This window comes from Chiloscyllium plagiosum, unplaced genomic scaffold (assembly GCF_037043375.1).
Source record: "Chiloscyllium plagiosum isolate Xiang-an unplaced genomic scaffold, Cpla_swu_hap1 HiC_scaffold_12, whole genome shotgun sequence".
NCBI lineage: Eukaryota > Metazoa > Chordata > Chondrichthyes > Orectolobiformes > Hemiscylliidae > Chiloscyllium > Chiloscyllium plagiosum.
This window is the reverse complement of record NW_028270150.1, coordinates 64,088,164-64,109,324: the sequence shown is the minus strand read 5'-3', so window position 1 is coordinate 64,109,324 and position 21,161 is coordinate 64,088,164.

Here is a 21,161-nt window from a genome sequence, read left to right as displayed (position 1 = left end):
ATCTCAGCTTCACTTGAATAGTTGTCCAAAGCATTTATGCTTGCCGAGGGCACACATGGATGGCGGGAGCAGTAATTTACACACAGGTGAAACTGCAGACAATTGAAAGTATATGCAGAATAAATAATCACATTTTGGAAAGGTTCAAAGGCATCTCAATCAATTATAAACCTTACAGGCAAAAAGGGAAAGGGCATAGATTAGACAAGCAAGTCTGAAGGAAACTTACTGTTACTCTCACTCACCCACATCCACTCTTGAAGTCTCTTACTCATGCATGCTCATTTGCTTTCATACTTTCTCACAGGCACTCAGGCTCATTATCTTCCTCTCACAGGCTTCTTCACTCACTCTCTTCTACACTCACATCCAGTGGTTCTCAGTTTTTATTCATACTCACTCTCTCACACACACATTCATTCTCACATATCGAGAAAGTGAGGACTGCAGACACTAAAGAGTCAGAGTCAAAAGATGTGGTGCTGGAAAAGCACAGCAGGCCAGGTAGCATCCAAAGGGCAGGAGAATTGATGTTTTGGGCATAAACCTTCATAGGGAATGTGCATGCCTGATGCAGGGTTTATGTCCAAAACGTTGATTTTCCTGCTTATCAGATGCTGCCTGACCTGCTGTGCTTTTCCAGCACCACACCTTTTGACTCAGTTTCACATATGCACAGACTGAGTCTCACTTTCTTGACACACTCACTCACACAATCAGTTACTCACAAACCTTTGCTCTGTCTCTCTTCATTCACTCTCACACACATACACACAAAAACACACATCATCTCCAACCCACTCAATCTCTTTCACACATTCACTCATTTACTCCCATTCTCTTCTTTCACATGTGCTCACTCACTCACTTTTTTGCATACACACTCACTCATTTTTAGTCTGTACCTCACACATGCTTAGTCTCTTTCCTGCATGCACAATTGCTCTGATTCACTTTCTGATACTCACACACAAAATCACTGGCATGCTCTCTCTATCACATAAAGTTTGCTCTTCCTCTTTTACATGCACACATTTCACTCACTTTCACTTGCTCTCACACACACTCAATTTCACTTCCTCTCTGTTCCAAATACTCTTTCTCTCTTTCACATGCACACACCTATGCTCTTACTCTCTCTGCCTCACACTCAATTTCAGTCGATCTTACACATGCCTACGCACACACTCACTCTCACTACCTCCTATCCGCACACACACTTTTTCTCCTATAAGTACTACTCATTCACTCATTCTCGCAAACAAACACTCACTTTCACATCACAGCATTGAGAGGGAGATCAGTTTGAGAGGGGCTTGCCCAAGATAATACATCATGAAGTGATTAATTTTGATCTTGATCTTATTATGTATTGAAAATGTGTGCATATAGTTAGGTCAAATAAAATAATTTAAAAATGAGCTACATGGTTGAAGTGACAAGTAAAACATTCTATGCATATCGATGTATATAACAATGGTGTTTGACTTTCATGTCAATACAGAGGAAAAAACAGTGACAGTAGGGTGAGAAATGAAAGAGAAAAGGTCCAAGGTGGCCAAGAGTTAAGTTTCTGTCAAATTGGCTTCATCTATTTCAGTGATGTTACACAGTTCCTGGGTAAAGACAAGGACCTCTAGTTTTCAGAGTAAGCAGTTGTGTCTGAACTCCCAAAGACCCCAGTAATTATCTTGACCAAATGTTGTTGTACTTATTGCTATCATGCAATCAACCTTCGTATTACTTAAGAACAGTGTCTCTTGTAGATACTCAATGGTGGTACTACATTGGCTCAAGATAAGTGAGTGTTGGTGGTAGTGAAGTAACTCATAAACAACACTTACTCAGCACTACAATACTAGGAGGGGAGATAAATATTGCAAGGTATCAGAAGTTGTCAACTGGGAAAATGCAATATGGTTGTAGCAGTGCAAATGTGACCCTTACCATGAGGAGGAGAAATCTAGAAGGAGAGGAAAAAAGCGTAAATCAAGTGAGCTCATCAATTCAACAGCACCACCATTTTAAGAAGACACAGCAGTCAATGAGTCAAAAAGTGTGGCGCTGGAAAAGTACAGCTGGTCAGGCAGCATCCGAGGAGCAGGAAAGTTGACATTTTGAACATAAACTATTCGTCCCATATGCCTGAAACATCGACTCTCCTGCTCCTTGGATGCTGCCTGACCAGCTGTCCTTTTCCAGCACCACACTTTTGACTCTAATATCCAGTATCTGCAGTCCTCACTTTCTGACAATAGTCAATGATGAAAGAATGTGAGTAACAGAGAGAGAGCGAGAGAGAGCAGCAGCTGTGGAAACAACAAAAAGGCAAGCTTAGCACTACAATGGAAAAGTTCATTCAGAAGCTAATAAAATGCTGGGCAGGGGATGTTGGTCAGGAAACGAGTGAAGTGTTTGCCACACTTTTTAAAAAAAATGTAATTCTTCAAGAAGGCGATTCTCTCAGGAGAAACTGCAAGCTTCAGGAAGTGCAATTAGATATTGCAAGGAAAAAGGTAATAACTGCACAAAGACCAGAAAGGGAAAGAAAGGGAGTAATCAAGGGTGTTCTCACCTCTCATGATGAGTATTGCCACTACTGGCATTAAGCTCCTTCAGGTACAATTGCAAGGAAAATTGAAAAGGTCATAAAGAAATTCAGACCTTAGCTACAGAATTGGGAACTCTTCAGGATTTATTTAATCTGAAAATGAGAACATGTACAGAAAAGTAAGGAAAATTGAAGATGACTCAATAATTAAACCACAACCTCATTTTAAAGATGTATAAAATCCATAGTGAAACAACCGTACTTAGAAGTTTGTCTGATGTTTTAGACAATGAAAGGTGGTAACATGTTTATTTTACTGAGGAAGAAATGTAAAAATTCCACCTTGGCACTAGAAGATTGAAAACTCCTAGCAGAGGTGGGTAGCCAACATTTTGTGGATTGCAAATGGAGGGAGAACATTGGTAAAGACACAAAAACCCCATGATTAGTACAGATATACAAGGTTTCTAGAAAAGACATGAAAACCCATGGATAATTCAAATATACAAGGTTGCCAAGAAAGAGAGTTTAAAAAGATTGAAAGTAGTTCTGAATCACTACAGAGGAGACCGTAATATAGCTTAAAGCTTTACTGAAGAATTTAATGCAGTCAGAATTAAAAGCATGTCAGATATTGCAATGAGTCTAACATGCTCTACAGTGATTAAATTTTACAATATTCATTAATTCAAAAATACAAGCTTATAGAGCAGCAATTTTACAGCATTGCAATAATAGATATTTAAAACATTGTTACAATTTTATGAATCAGCACCTTAAGAAGAAATTGAAAAAGCACAGTACTTTCTAGCAGTTTCAAAGTCAGAGAAAGACAACATAGAATACAAAACTTGACTTCAGGATGGTGACAGTTGTTAAGATGCAGTATTTCCTTGAAATCAAACATTAATATTAAAGTTACATTCATACACTATTGTGTTCAGGGGCCAGATTGTGGAGGATGCTTTAGGAGATGAAATATCAAAGATGGAACAAAAGCTTCTGGCAATTACAGAGGAACCTCAATTTTCCGAAGGACATAGGCAGGAATTCGATTCCGTTAATCAAATTCCAGATAATTGAATGCGGATAATATAGTTTAGCCAAGCATTGGGACCTTGTGATCTTGCCAGATAATCTGATATTCAGATAATCAAATGCCAGATATTCAAGGTTCCTCTGTACATTAGTTTGAGAACAAATAATATGATTTAACAGAAGAGTATACCTTCGAGGAAAATCCACAGATACTTTCAATAATGACTCTATAAATTAGAGGAATATGAAGCTCTCACATCAGAATTCATAAGAAATAGATTTGAAGTTAGAATATTTGATTAAACTTTGTCAGGTTTCTTGTATTCTAAAGAAGATTTAACTTTGGACCCAGCTCTCAAACTGTGCTCAAAATAAAAAAATGTCCAACCTGTTCCTGAAAGGAAAGAACCAATATCACCCTAAAAATGTAACAGAGTCTATTCACTCTTTAAAGTAGAGACACTCTAAAAATGCATATGATAAGCCTACACAGAGTACAAAACAATACTTGATGCAAAATAAGTATCATTCCTGCAGGACAACACACACTCTCAAGCACAATGACCAAGTATCACTAAGGAGTGCTATGTTTGCAAAGCTGTCGTCACTTCCAGAAAATGTACATAGGTCATACACAGTTTCAGAAGAATAGAAATGTTAGTATTTATACAAACAAAGAGAACTATATAATTGTATACTCACTGCCACTAAAAAAGATATCTTCATTTGCCAGCACCATTGGAGAAAATATGCAAAACCCTCCTCAGGGATCTAATTAATTCATTTTGAGCCTGGAAAAAAAAACAACTTTTTTACATGAATGAATATCGTCTTAATTTTCCACTTGATGCAGAAGCACATATTATTGTTCAATCAGACCAGTTATCCTTGGACGAAAAGGGAGAAGCTATATCCTACAGAGATAAGACTACGTGGCATAGGTGGACACACTGTCACTAGTCTAGGAATGTGGCAAGTTGCACAAGATAACAATACACTGAGGACAGTTGAAAATGTGTAGTTTGTTCGCAATTGGCCAACTTTACTTCTGAGCCTGCACACGTGTCTGAACTTCAACCTTATCAAAAGATTTGAAGGCCAATCACGAACTCCAAGAGAATAACAAGTCCAGAAACAACTGCTGTGTGAATACTGGTCCAGGTGAAAATATTGTTGGCCAACCAGTCAAGAAGCTTCAGTAGATGACATAATACCATACAATGGTAATGAGCATTCAGTTATGTTTAACCTGTCATGCACAAATGAAATTAGAACAATACTAAAACCATCACAATAAATCAATGATGATTCTACAGGAGGCAGTTAAAAACACTTTAATAATCTCATAAGACTTTGACCCTTTAAACGAGGATGGAACATATGAAAACAACATGTGGAGCCAACAGTGGCTAAGAACTACTTGGATGGGCAAGAGCATGGCCTCCTGGTAATGTGGACCACATCACTCTTAATGCATTCTGACTGTCAGAACAAATGGCTGTACGGACTTGGAACTTGACTCTTGAGCTAGCCATGCGCAGCAAATTAATGCTACAATATAGAAATGAAAGAATTAAAGGAAAAATATAACACAAAATTGTTACATAACACAATTTACAAGCTTGCATATCAAATTAAATAAAGCGGTATTGCTATTTTCAGAAGACAAAATCTTCCAAAGAAAGTAATTAAAACAATAATGATTTACTTCAGCATTAAAAGCTCAGAGCCAGAAAGACTGCAACATTTAGATACAGTAGAGAGAAAAATAATTTTAAAGGAAGAAGAATAAATAATCACATTTAGAAGACATAGCAGGAGATATAGTACCTTAATGTCAGAGATGGACCAAATGAAACAGAAGATTAGCTGTCTTGGAGAAAATAATGTTTAAGAAATAGAATTTCTCTGAACCTGAATGTTAAATCAGAAAATGCACAAGGAAAGCACTATATTATCTATGAAGACCTGCAGCAAATGAGGTTATGGCTCATCAAATCATAAACCAAGACACTTATAATGTTGAAGAGATTGTATTAGCTTTTGCCAGTTATTTTTATCTGAAAATATGCAAAATTCTTGAAGGAACAAGATTTAAAGAAGATTTCAGCATCCAGGGAAATCCATGTAAAAAATGCATTTGTGATCTTAATAGATTAGTAGAAGACTATGACCAGGGAGTTTTGAAATGAGAATTCACAAAAGAAAGAAATTTTGTTGAAGTCATTGATGAATCTTTGTCATCGCTATTATAATTCAAAGAAGATTTTAACTTCAGGAAAACTAATCAGATTGTGTGGGAAACAAACAGAATATTCACAGAAAGGTCATAGAATCAGAGAATCCCTACAGTGTATAAAAAGATCATTCAGCCCATTGTGTCTGCACAGGCCCTCCAAAGAGCATCCCACCCAGACACAGCATCCCATTCCACATCCCCATAACTCCACATGTTTGTTTTTACCTCGACTAACCCACCTAACCTGTACATCCCTGGATACTACAGGGCAATGTTGAACATAGTTAATCCACCTAACCTACATCTTGATCCTGAGAGAAGAAGGGCAATCCTACCGCAGAAGCACAATAGAGTCCTGCATATAAAATGCATGAAAATCTAGTGCAAACAGAGTTCCAAACCACAAATGCTAAGCATGGATGTAAATGCTGTTGAAGAAATTGCTTCAGAGATGCAAGCAATGCTCATCTCGAACAAAAGGGTGGCACATCTGTATAACTACAGATTGTATCCAGGAGATGTAGAGAATTAGCGAGCAGTTTCATAACAAAATAAAGCCAAATACTTACTTGTACAAATATATTAATTTGATGTAATTACCACCATTAGAAAAGATAATCAAGGCATTCCAAAAAAAAAGGTCATTTCAACGATTCATGTTGAATAGCAACTGTTTATGTCAATGGACATCTTACTAATTTTACTACAGGTACTGTTGTTAATGTCACATCAGATCAAATGCCATTGTTGAAGAAATAGAAATTTTAGCTGATAAAATTGCAACTATCCCTGCTCTAGGGAATTACTTTCAGCGTTAATGTTCCACTTCAAGTAACAGAGCAACACAAAAATCATTGGAAAGTTTAAATATATGAACAATTCTCAATTAAAGCTTGTATTATGTCTTGACGACAATATCCCTGAGGCACCAATAGTTCAACTAGTTCGGTGAGAACGTATAGTTCAGGTGTCAAATGTTGTTGACCAATCAGTCAAGGAACAAATGGAAAATCAGTTTGTTGGCCTACCAAACCTCACGGCAGCACTGAAAAAGAACAAAGGATCTATTGAGATTATCTAAAAGGACATAAAGTAAATCTTTCATACAGCTGAGAAGACACAGTGCTCAGCAAATCAAAACAGGCTCAAGCAAGTTCAACAAGGACAGAATGGTGACCATGAAAGTGTTACCATTTTCCAGTATTGCATTAAAGGTTGGCCCAACCAAATGTACTCAGTTGGCTGAGACTATTAACATGGGGCACTGACAGCAATTCATGGATGACTTACAAGGGTATGACCAAAGATTAGTTATTCCTTGAAAGTTGCTTGGTGTACAGCCAGGAATTGGCCAGTTATGTGGTGGCTGGAAATTTCAGGATAGGTGGAATCTTCCAGAAATCATTGTGAAATCATCGATTTTGTACAGCACTCCAAAACAGTGCAATCATCACCAAAGACAGATCGAAGGCCAAAATCATCAACAATTTTCAGAAAGACAAATTCTAATACCAAGACTGAACAATATAACTCCCTTGAACTCATTAACCAATTTTAACTGAAGTTGTTCGGTGAGTAGAACAGTACAGTCAACAAACTGTGTAACTGAATTTTTAATGTCAGATGATGAGATGGTGCAACTTAGGGATAAACATTTCAATCCTTCATCTTCAAAAAGACGTATCATTATCAGCAGCAGAGATAATGCTAAATAAGCAGTAATCCTCCAGTAACATGGCTGGAAGATATCTGAGAGGGCAAACAAAGCTACCCAGTTTATTCATCAAGCCAAAGTGAAATGTTTACAGACTAAGACACAGATGTATCTTGTTATGACTAGAGTCCAGACAAGTTTCCACAATTTGTTACACTTCCAGTTGTGATATGCCATACTGTTCAGCTCCCAGGTGAGGAGAGATATACTGGCTGCTCTTCTTTATGCACCCATTCCATTGGTTAGTTGTAACGAAGTGAATTTGAAAAAGATGCCTCCCCCTTTCTCCCAGACTAAATTAATCTATAATTTTAAAAAAGAGCAGATTCAGCTGGGCATTATTGAATTACCAAAAAAGTTTGGAATCTTATGTTTTTTTTGTGAGTCATGTTGAGTTTGGTGGAGTGAAATGCACTGTGAAGGTAGGAGAGAGCTCTTACTGTATCTTACCAAACTCACTGCTTTAATTGCCGCTGCTGACCCACAAATGAGTGTTACACTGTATTTCCTCCCATTTTATCATATGCCCTTCCCAAAAGAATGTGTTATTCACTCACATTTGCCATAGACGAGCATACCTTGCCACTGTGCCATTTGTAAAGGGCACACAGTGCTCCTGGAGAAGTGCTGGCATCTGCCCTGCTCGTGATGGCCATCAAGAGCAAGTTGGCACCACGTTCTCTGAGGGGGAGCTGGAGGTCTTGGTTGATCCACACTGACTTCACACTCTCTTGGAATAACTCAACACATTTCTCCCACTTTATCAGTACTACGAGCCATATTATCCACTTATGCCTAACCTATCTTCCCCTTTCTGTTATTACCGGAACAGATATCTCACAACAAGGCAGACTGAAGATGAACAAGTGGGGAGAGTGTACTTTGGATGTCAGAGTGCTTAGACTCTTGGCTTGTACCAAGTAAGGAAGGACTAGCTTATGAGGAGAGGTTGAGTAGATTGGGGCTTGCATTTGTTGGAATATAGAAGAATGAGAGGTGACCTTACTGAAACATGTAAATCCTTCAAGGACTTGGCAGGACAAATGTGAAAGGGTTGTTTCATCTTGTGGACAATTCTAGGACTAGACAGCATTAGCTTGGAATAAGGATTTGCATATTTAAGACAGAAATAAGGAGAAATTTCTTCTCTTAGAGGGTAGTTGATCTGTGGAATTCTTTACCGCAGAAGGTCATTGAGGTTGGGTCATTATGTATATTTGAGGCTGAGATAGACAGAAGTTTAATCAGTAAGGGAATCCAGGATTATGTAGAAAAGGCAGGCAAGTGGAGTTGAAGGATTCAGACCAACCATTAATGGTGGAGCAGAATCAATGGGCTTAATAGCCTGCGTCTGTTCCTGCAGCTTATTGTCTTATGGTTCACTGTTCATTTGTCTCTTTATCTATCTTCAAGGTGCTTGGCAATTTTCCAATAATAGTACTTCAAAGGTCCTTGAAAATTTCATTCTACAAATGTTTACCCACTTGGCATTCGGTTTCTTCGCATACATTCATCTGTTACATAAAGATCATTCTATATCATTAAATTAACATCGTAACATCTTCATTAAAATGGTTAAATTGGTCACTTTGTTTACAATCCTACTTCTCCTTCATACTTACCTCTCTGACATTCATTCCAAAATGCACTAAAAAGCTCTTTAAATATCTCAAAACTTTTAAAATAAATGTTGAGAAGAATGTGACAGAGCGTGCTATTAAAAGAGCGTGTGACGTTTTTCCTCTAAAAAGGACTCCAAGGGAAGACTGTTCCACATTCCTGAGGAGGCCAGGTCCAGAATTCCTTGGGTAAAAATGTAAGATGGGAGATCCATTCTGACAGTGACTGCAACTCATCAGAAATTTTCCCCTGTGTAACATTCATCCAAGAACGAAGACCAGCTGTACAGCCTTTCGTATTCAAAATGAGTGTTCAAGAAGGATTCAGACTGCTCGATATTTCCATGATCAGTTTTGTCAACTTCCCATCAGGGCCAAGAATTTACACGGAGACAATTTTGTTCAGATAATTCTGTAATATTAACCATGAGGAATAAGGTGTTGAACAATAAAATCCCCATTAACCACAAAGCAAGAGGGACTGTCCTCTACAGTTCTCAGAAATGGAACACAATTACTCTGTTGGGTAAATATACCAAAGAGTGGCAATTTCAGTTGATTTACAGCTCCTTTCCTTTAGCCTTATGGTAATGAGCTCTGCCCGGTGGATGTCATAGAATGTGAGTTCCTTTATTGGGGCCATTAATCTGGTCCAATCAGGGAGCCCTGGCTGACAGATATAAACAGGAGTACCGGGCAGCACAGTGGCTCAGTGGTTAGCACTGCTGCCTCACAGCACCAGGGTCCCAGGTTCGAGTCCAGCCTCGGGTGACTGTCTGTGCGGAGTTTGCACATTTTCCCTGTGTTTGCGTGGGTTTCCTCTGGATGCTATGGTTTCCTCTCACAATCAAAAGATGTGCAGGTCAGGTAAATTGCCCATAGTGTTCGGAGGGAAATGGTTCTGGATGGGTTACTCTTTACTTTCACTGTGTCTCACACCTGCACACACAGACCATGGGTGCTGGGGGAAAAAAAATATAAGCACTACTGCACTTAGGTGGTAGTGTGGGGGTTAAAATAAAAAAAAATAAACAGGAGATTCAACCGGAAGGTGGGTAGGGAAAAAAAAGAAGAAAAAAAAATAAACAGGAGTACCAGATATCCTGTCCACTCTGATAGCTGGCTCTGAGGAAGCTGGATCAATGTCAAAGACTCTCCAAGTGTAAATAAAGGATGACTTGGTGACAGGATAGCGGCCTCTGTGGAGTCATTTCAATAGTGACGAAAGCAAAGCACACTCGTGAAGAAATTCACCTGCAACAGTCAACTTTGAGTTGGGGTAAGCATTTCTGGCATCGTATCATTACTTGTGAAGCTAAAATTGGAGCCTGCCATTGAATACATGGCCCAGAACTTGGAAGGAATGCATTATTTCTTCTGGAGAAATGACATTGGAGCAAATGGAAAGCAACAAGTAATTCTCCTGAGAGCTTGTGGACCCGCAGCTTTTTTGCTTCTAAGGAACATGACTTCTCCTGAGGCACCAGATACTAAAATCTTTCAAAAGTTGAGAATTTATTTAAGGAATGTTATGATCCTAAACTTTCTCTAGTTCTGAGATGCCATCAGTTTTACTTGGTAATTTAAGAATCAGGGAATCCGTATCGAGATTTTTGGTTAGGTTAAGACCACTGGTAGAGGAATGTGACTTTGCTTTAATCCTTAATGAGATGCTGAGAGACTATTTGGTATGTGCAAGTAATGATGTAACTATGCAAAAGCATCTAATAGCTGAAGCCCAACTGGATTTCAAACAAGCACTACAACTGGCATTATCATTCGAAAATACAGTAAGTCTAGCATATGTGTTGCAGGGCATTCAGATGGAAGTGCACACTCTTGCCAGTCCAAACCACTACTTGAGTGTGGGCAATTACATAGCCTCACTCAAGACATATCCTGTACAGAGGGACTCTACGTCAGTCCAACAGCAAAACCCCAAAACAAAGCCAAGCTGAGGCCAAATTGTCAAAATTTACTTCAGGATCCAGGCTGGCAAGCCATTGTAGGTGCTGCCAAAATGCAGACTCAAGACAGCAGAAGAGTCCCCATGGACTTAACCTGGGTAAGAGAACTCATAGGCCAGTGTCCAGGAGAGTGCACACCCTGGAAAGTCCAATAATAACAGCTGGTTTGGAGTAATTAAAATGCTTGGCAACATCCAAGTTAGAATGAATAAATGTCTGGTTAAATGGTCACCCAGTTATAATTGAGATTGATACTAGCATGGCCATTTCAGTAATCGCAGAATGAGTCTTCAACAAAATTTGCTCTTGACTCCAAACCTTAAGTTTACACAGGATCTCAGCTAGACTGAGAACCTATACCGGAGAGCCTTCACAGATTAAGGGTACAACTTCGGTTCTGGTCTCTTATAAGAAGCAATTGGTTCATTTACCACTGATTGTAGTGAAAGTCTCTGGCTCAAGCTTGAAGGAGTGGAATTTGTTGAGAAAGATTCACCTAGATTGGCTCAACATTTTTCAATTAGAAAATGGTTGCCTGAGTGAAGTCCTACTTAAATATCTGAAAGATTTTAGGAAGGTCTAGAGATTATTGAAGGAACCAAAGCCACCTTGCATGTTGAGAAGAAGCAATTCCACAAGTCTGCAAGGCCTGCTGAATCCATTTGCCTTCTGGGCAAAAGCAGAGGAAGAATAGAGGAGGCTGGAAAGCGAAGGAAAAATCAAACCAAGTCCAGTTTAGGAATGAGCAGCACCAGTCATCTTGATTATGAAGCCCGATAGGTCAGTTCAACTTTGTGGGAATTTTAAACAAATAGTGAACTGCTTTTCACAGCCTGATAAATAAATTATCCCTTCCAAAGCTGAAAAGGTGGGCTGTCCTTTGCAAAGCTTTACATGAGCCATACAATGCTTACAATTGCAGTTTGATGAGGATTTCCAGAAGTAGGCTACTAGTATGGTAGGGCAGCATGGTGGCTCAATGGTTAGCACTTCTGCCTCACAGTGCCGAGTTCAATTCCACCTGTGGGTGAGTGTATGGAGTTTGCACAATATCCCAGTGTCTGCATGGGTTCCCTACAGGTGCTCTGGCTTCCTCCCACACTCCAAAGATGTGCAGGTTAGTAGATATGTCATGGGAAATGTAGGGTTATGGGTAGGGAGTTGGGTCTGGGTGGGATGCTTCTCAGAGTGTTGGTATAGACTTGATGTGTTGAGTGGCCTGCTTCCACACTGTGGGGATTCTATGAATTAATATCCAAAAGGTATTATAATATATGAGACTGCCATTTGGGGTATTGTCAGCCTGGGTAACTTTTCAGTGGCTGATAGAGAACATTTTACAAGATCTACCCCAAGTCATCATTTATCCAGATGACATGCTAATAACATGGAAGACCACGATGAGCACTTAGAAATTTTGGACATAGTCCCTAGACATTCTTTTCCAGGCAGGTGTATGCCTTAGAAGGGAAAATGTGTGTTCCAGTCTCCCCAAGTGACCTACGTGGACTACAGGGTAGACAACACTGGGTTACCTTCCCATTGGAAGATAAAGTGAAGGTGATCAAAGATGCCCCAGCTCCCACATCTGTACTGGAGTTTAGGTGATAGAATTATACAGCATGGAAACAGACCCTTTGGTCCAACTCCCCTCTGCCAACCAAGTATCCTAAACTGATCTAGTCCTATTTACCAACATTTGGCCCATAATCCCTCTAAACCCTTCCTATTCATGCACCCATCCAGATGCCTTTTACATTTTGAAATTGTACCAGCCTCCATCACTTCCTCTGGCAACTCATTCCATACATGAATCTGGATGGGTGCATGAATAGGAAGGGTGTAGAGGGATATGGGCCAAATGTGGTAAATAGGGCTAGATCATTTTAGGGTATTTGGTTGGCAGAGGGGAGTTGGACCAAAGGGTCTGTTTCCATGCTGTATAATTCTATCACCTAAACTCCAGTACAGATGTGGGAGCTGGGGCACCTTTGTTCCACCAATGTCCCTTAACAAATGAAACAATCACCCTTACTGATCTCGCCTTCATGTGACTCCAGGAACACAGTAATGCGGTTGACTGTTAACAGTTCTCTGCATATGGATGACCCATCTCAGTGTTCTTGAGAGGTCTCCAGCACCACAGATATCAGTCATCAGTTCGATCATTGAAGAGTTTCCCTCTGGTTCCCATTAACTCCAGTTTTGCTGAGTGTCCTTGGTCAAATGTGGCCTTGATCAATTAAATTTAATCAAGGAGGGATTAGAGGCAGTGGATACTGTGAAGGCAATGAGCCCTGACCAGTGCAGAGCTATTCTGATGTTTCATGCACATTGATCATGGTATCGACTTCCATTTCCTCAGAGATCCATGTAACTGGTAAGAAAATTCATGGGAACCCTGTGCTAACAACATTTTGGCAACATTACTGAAGAGTTGTGCTCCAAAATTCTAAGCTCTTCCAGTTTAACTATTACACTACATGTACCTAACAATGTGAAAAACTGCCTTGGTATGTCCTGTACATGAAAAGCAGGAAAAATTTGACTCGGCCAATTATCGGCCCCATCAGTCTACTCTCAATCATCACCAAAGTAATGGAAAGTGCTATGGACAAGGCAGACTATTCAAAACTTTCTTGAGCAGGCAACCCAGACCATACCTTTGCAATGTGTTTTGGTAACTGTTGACTACTAGGTTGAGCAAGGTTGACTACTAGGTTTAAAACAGGCAGAAATTTATTCACAAAATAACATAATGAAACACAAAGAATAGAATAAACAACCCCAACAGAACTCAGTCTATCCAAACTAGACTTAATTATTTTGTTCCAAATATATAAATCAGTCCCAATAAGCAAACCCCTGAAAGCACAGTTAAAAAATGGAACAGATGCTTACAGGTTGGAGTTAGAAGATCAGAAAGAGAGAGAGCCTGTTCACCCCATCCACTGCTGAACTTCCAACTAGTTCTGGACTGAACTGCTCAGCTAGAGAGCTGACCACTCCCCTTCCATTATACAGGCCACTTTGAAAACATGACCACCTTGGCCTGAAGTCTCATCTGTTTACATATAAACAAAAAAGGCCTCTCAATACCCTTTGATCTCTGTACCAAACCAGACTAATCAGCACTGGGAACGTTTACAACCTGTCTGAAAATAAACAAGGACATGGTATGCTTAAGAAAAGGAACAGCTTTTAGAAAAAAAGGGTTATCAAAGTGCTACCAAGCAGCTCTTGTTTAGCAACAACCCTGCTCACTCATACTTAGCTCAGTTTTTGCCAGTCCCATTCAGCACTTTACCTCAATACAACCTTAGCTCAAATATGGACAAACAATTTGAATTCCAGATATGAGGTGACAGTGACTGCCCTTGACATCAGAGCATTTTCATAGAAACATAGAATCTTTACAATATGGAAACAGGCCATTCAACCCAATGGGTCGATACTAACCCTCTGAAGAGCATCCCATCCTGACCCACTCCGTACCTGCAACCTGGCACCTCCCATGGCCAACCCTTTTTGCCTGCATATCCTGAAACACTTTGGGCAATTTAGCATGGCCAATCCAACTAACTTGCACATAGAAAATAGAACATAGAACAGTAAGCACAGTACAGACCCTTCTGTCCTTGATGTTGTGTGACCTTTTATCCTGCTCGAAGATCAGACTAACCTACATATCCCACATTTTACTATTATCCACGTGCCTATCTCTGACATCTCTCCTAGACCTTCCACCACCACCTTAAGATTATGTCCACTTGTGATAGCCAGTTCTGCCCTGGGAAAGTGTCTCTGGCTATCCACTCTATCTATGCATATTATCATCTTGTACACACCTATCAAGTCACTTCTTATCCTTCTTCTCTCCAACAAGAAAAACCCTAGCTCCTTCATTCTTTCTTCATAAGACATGCCCTCCAGTCCAGGCAGCATCCTGGTAAATGACAAGAACAGATATATTTTCAAAGGGGAATAACAAGCAACCGATAGCACAGACAAACAGACACCCTTTGCCTCCACAGGGTGCTGCTCCAAACATCCATCTTTCCTTCGGCTGGTGAATTATTAAGGAATGTTCATACATAACTTGGCCTCTATCCTGGCACCTTTGCATCAACTCCTTAAAAGAAAGGGTCAGCCTTGGAAATGGTCACGTGGCCAAACCATAGCTTTCAGGGAAGTGAGGAAACCATTATCCTCTCAGGTGTTGACACACTATCCCAAACAAAATCTGGTATTGACATGCGATGCCTCCCTGTATGGCATCAGGGTAGTGTTTAACTCAAAGGTGTCCCACAGGAAAGAAATACCCAATAGTGTTTGCATTCAGGATTTTGGCTAATATATAATGCAAATTTGTCCAGATAGAGAAGGCAGGTTTGGCTGTCATATTTGGAGTCAGAAAGTTCCACCAATATCTTTACAGACATAAATTTGTAATAATAATGGACCACACACCCCTGCTAGCTCCACAAAAATAGGACAAGGCAGTGCCATCCACAGCTTCAGGTCGAATTCAGCGGTGGGCTCTAATACTAAGTGTATATAATTACAAGTTGGAACACCATTTGGGAGATGAAGTGACAAATGCGGGTGCATTTAGCTGCCTCCTACTGGCAGATATACTGCCGTTGTTACCCCCACTGGAGGAGTCCATAATGGTTTTAAATTTTCTGGACACACTTCTAGTCACAACTGACAATATCAGACTTTGGATACGGAACGATCCGGTCCCAGCAAAACTGAAACAGCTGGCGGTGATGGAAAAAACCAAAAGGCCATCACAACTAGAATTGAAACCTTTTTGGACCTGGAGGGCCAGATCACAGCAGAGGATAGCACATTATCATGCAGAACAGAGCGATTGTCCCGAGCAAAGGTCACTGCCAAATACTGGCTGAACTCCACCACAATCATCAAGAGGTTTCCAAGACAAACAGGTTAGTGAGATGTTTTGATGGGTATCCAGTATGGGATGCAGACATAACTGTGTTGGTTGGCCAATGTCCAGAGTGCAACACGGGCAAAAGTTACGACTAGCAGCTCCTCAACATTAGTGGGAATGACCCCATAAACCCTGGACTTGGTTACGTGTTGACTATGCGGGTCCTTTCATGGGCTCAATGTTCTTAGTCATTGTGGATGCCCAATCAAAGTGACTGGATGTGCATAGAGTGCATTTGTCAAACACGAAGACCACTATGGAAAAACTGCACTTATCTTTTGCAATACATGGACTCCCAGAAATCCTATAGCTTCACTAGATATCAAACCGTCCCGGTTTCTATTTGATTCTAGGGCTACCCTTCAGGGATAGCTCTAGCAGAGTTGCTGATGGAGAGAAGACACTGCATCAAGTTAAACCTGATCTTCTTGGACTTGTGGGGAAGGGTGAAAAGTCATCATGAACACCAATGTCTGACATAAGACTCTGCTAAGTGAGAGAGACAGTTTACTTCAGGGGGCCAAGTTTGACGTAGGAACCATAGGATTGGCCCCGCATGGGTAAGAAGCATGGTTGATGTGAGGTCAGATCCAGTGACATATAAAGTTCAGGTAGGTGTGATTATCCTGAACAAGCAAATGGACCATATGAAAGCTGCAAATTTGTGAATGGTGTGTGAGAAATCTGTGCCAGTCTGCCTGACAGATTGTTCCAGAACATGTGAGTTGTCCCTCTCCATCAAGCATTGAAAGTACATTGGAATCTGAGATGGGCACAGCAGATGTTGTCACCTCGATGCCTTTGCTGCCTGAAGAAGAGAATGAACTTCTTCTGAGATGTTCTGGGTGCAGGAGGCGAGTTAATGTGTGTTAATATCAGAAGCAGAGTTGGAGGAATCTAATCTAGTGCTAATGTGCCCCAGCAGGAACAACAAAGAAAGAGAATTGGGCTATGTCCTCAAACTCCGAGGGGGAGGGATCTAATGATTGTAATGATGTAAGCCAGGTAGGCTCACAGAATATGAGTTCCCTGATTGGAGCTGTTAGTCTGGTTCAATCAGGGAGCCCTGGCTGACAGATATAAACAGGAGTGTGACACATTCAGGTCACACTGAGAGCTGGCTCTGAGGGAGCTGCATCAGTGTCAAGGAATCTCCCTTGTTCCGTCATGTGGTAAGCCATCCTGTGTAATTTAAACCAGCAACACAGAAAAGATTTAACCATGCAGTAATCTGTGAAAATTAAAGAGGCCAAGCACTATTTAAAATAAAAATTAACAACTTTATTCCTTCAAGTATTACGGAGAATAATTAACTAACAACTATTTACAACTCCTTCCTCGAACCCATCGTTTACTTTCCCTTCTATAATACCAGTCTGATAAAACCCCTGATTAAGAGTGACCAAAAATTCAAATTTTCAAAAGCAGCCAGGTGTCGACTCTTCTCTTTATATCTTCCACTGTCTTCTTTTCTTCTTCTCAGGGTTTCTGTTTCACAGATCACTGATCGGTAAAAGTACCTTTAAGAGCGTGATTTTTCCTGGCAGTCTGTACATGCTGATACCTTGGCAGTTCTCCGTCAACAATTCTTCCCAATCTTATGCCCCCACAGCGTCGGATTGTGTCATTGGTTTTTAATATTGTCAATATACTAAATTCAAACTTGTTTGGAGTTTGGTATTTTTTCGGGGGGGGTATAAGTTAAACTGATTGCGCTAATTCAAGTTTGTCTTTGTCTCCAAGCAACCAGCCCCATCAGCTGCTCCCTGATCTCACACAATATCTCTCTATTGGTTACATTGTATCTAGTTCAGAAAGCTTGGTGCTGTCAGGTAGTTCTGCAAGCTTTTAACTTTCGTAATGATACAGTACACCCACATCTTCATAACACCATGTGCAAATAAAAGTTGACTTGGTGATGAGACTTGGTATTGGCCTCTGTGGAATTATTTCACTTAATTTGCATGAACTCTGTCTTTTTTGTCTTGGAGTTTCCACTGGTACCCCCTAAAACAAAACACAGAATGCAGCTTTTCAGGGAATTTTCCAACACAGCGCAGGATCATCATTGGAGGCCAAGTCACAATCTCCTTTTACTGCACTGAACTACACTGTCCCTGGGTTCAAAGGTTCCAAAAGTACTTAGAGGAATTACAGAGGGAATGTAAGAGTGTAAAGTCAATGAGGAGATGGTATGACAAATGGGTATGTTGTAGGGTGGCAGGCATTTAAGAGAGTGAGGGTTTATGTCAGAGAGAGGATATGGTGATTAGTATGTAAGGGGCTAGGGAATTGTTCTGTGAGCGATGTAGTGTGGGTCAATGATGAGATGGGACTTGTCTGCATACAGGGTTGGATGTGAGATTGGGAATAGAGAGATATTGTGTGAAGTTAGCAGGGTCAGATCAGGTGATTCTAGCTAAATAAGAATTAGGGTTAAACACAGGGATTAATCATCTATCGCAGGGACAATGTTAGGGTGGAAGAGTGGCTGTCTCCAGTGGTGGATTGGGAGAGGTGTCAGTTTTATATTTATCCAAAATTTAGAGCATGTTTAATAGGAAAAAGTGAGGACTGCAGATGGTGAAGATCAGAGTCAAGAGTGTGGTGCTGGAAAAGCACAGCCGGTCAGGCAGCATCCGAAGAGCAGGAGTATCAATGTTTTGGGCATAAGCCCAATGATTCCTGATGAAGAGCTTATGCCTGAAAAATTGATTCTCTTGGTCCTCGGATGCTGCCTGACCGGCTGTGCTTTTCCAGCACTACACTCGTTGAACACGTTTTAACATCCTAACATTATCTGGGTAACCATCCAGGTAGGTTAGTCAGAACCTTTGGAAGTTATTAACAGAAGTCATATTGGAGACATTTTTGGAGGTTTCTGATGTACAGCAATAGCCCCATGGAAGTTTAAACTTCCTGAGTAATTCCCAGGTCATTGCCGCATCAGAGTTTCCACTGGATATTATAATTTGTGATTCAGGATATATCATCCCAGTCAAAGGTCTGGGTCATTTTGTAAAAAAAAATCTAGTTACTGTATTCACAAAGCAGTTTAACCTGTGGTTTCAGGTCACAATACAGTTGAGCAGAGAAAAAAAATGTTGATAGATATAGCAGCACTGAAGGAATGCTGCATTGTTGGACATGTTACCTTTTAAAAAGAGACACTGAACTCAGTCTTCACCTCACCACACGTACTGACTTTAAAAATCTCATGGCACCATTTGAAGCAAGAGTAAGAGATTCTTCAGTGTCATGGTTCACAGTTATCCTCTATTCACATTGATTATCTGATTGTTTATTTTTGTTGTTTGTAGGACTTTCCCAATAAAACTAATTCCTGAATTTTCCTATGTAATAAAAGTGTGCTAATGCATTTTGGAAATTTCTGAAGATGAGAACAGTTCTATAAAGACACAAGTTGATTTTTAATTTTAATTTCAATCCATGATCTTTAAAACTCATGATTGCCTATTGCTTGGGGTGGATGCGTTGTTAAACAAACTATAAACTCTTATTGCACCCATTGCTATCATTCTTTTAATTTGCCTGACCAAAACCTGTGCTGCACATTCCTGGATCAGAGTTTCACATGGACTGTAGTCATTAAGTTACCTCCATCAAGCTGTTGTGAAATTTTCCTTGACTTGGGATAAATGATTATATCCATAAAGGAACATCATTTTTCATAGGACCTGCTGTTAAAAAAGATTAGGATTCATGGAAGTGTGAATAGTGTAGTAGATGGATTAAGAATTTATGTAGTGAGATTCTGAGCAACGTTGATGTTCAGAGGCATCTGAACTATAGGATATTAATCTAAGGGTAGAGTAAACAATTAGAAAGACAAATGTTATGTTAATTCGTGTTACAAATGCATGAAAACAAATAGGTTTTACTAAAATTATAGATGGTACAGGGAGGCCACACCTTGAGCACTGAGATGAAGGTTTGGTCAAGCTAATGTAACCCTTGTTCAGAAGTCAACTTTAAAACTGAAAAGGCCCTCGATGTCAATCAGGGGAGGATATGACTTAATTCTGTGTGTAACAAGCATGTGCAGTGGCTGAAGAGCATCTCTCTCATTGGTCCTATAGATTATTCCTCAGTAGTGGAACTTGCGACTCCATGCCTGAAGCTTTGATTTGGCGATGCCGGTGTTGGACTGGGGTATACAAAGTTAAAAATCACACAACGCCAGGTTATAGTCGAACAGGTTTAATTGGAAGCACACTAGCTTTCGGAGGGTCGCTCCTTCATCAGGTGATAGTAAGCTTATAATTTGCTCCTGCTCCAAAGGCTGGTGAGCATAATCTTAAGAGGCACTTCATGTATTGTCTGGTGTCTATCTTTCAGATGAAACAGTAAACAGATATCCTTCTACCCTTTTGTTTGCATGCCATATATCCTATGGCCATAGTTGAAGAAGAGCAATGGAATTCTCTATGCTTTTTGGTTAACGTGCATTTCAAAACCAAATTACCATAATAGATCAACTGAATCAATAACTGAATATAAAAAAAGGCTTATGATAATTTCCAGCAGAAGAATTCTGTGTTTTACTACAGTATACGACAGTCTGCACAGTAGCAGTTAAGTACCCTTTGAAATATTGCTATGTAAGCTATTACGTACAACAGGAAATACAATCTCCAGGAATTAGACAACACATTAAGTCAGGAGAAAAGAGAAGCATGTTCAATCAGGAAAAAAATAGGAAAAATTCATTCTTTTTTAGAATGAAAAAACCTAGACGGGCTGATTTTTGAAAAATGTATTCTTAAGAAACAATGAAATGTATTTTTGAGTTGTGACATATTTTTCATTGTCAGCAATTTGAATTATGAATTTAAATCAGTAGCTTTTGCTCAAGTTAGAATGCAGGGTAATTTATATCTTAGTAGTATTCACTGTCTTGGGAAAGACCAACTAACTACCTGTCCTAATGTTATAAATTGTTTTACAATATTCTGACAAGTGACAATTGCAGTGAATATTAAAATCCTCTGTTTACACATGCACTGATGAATATTAGTTTTCAATATCTCATTAGAATTATTTCTGGGAATGAAA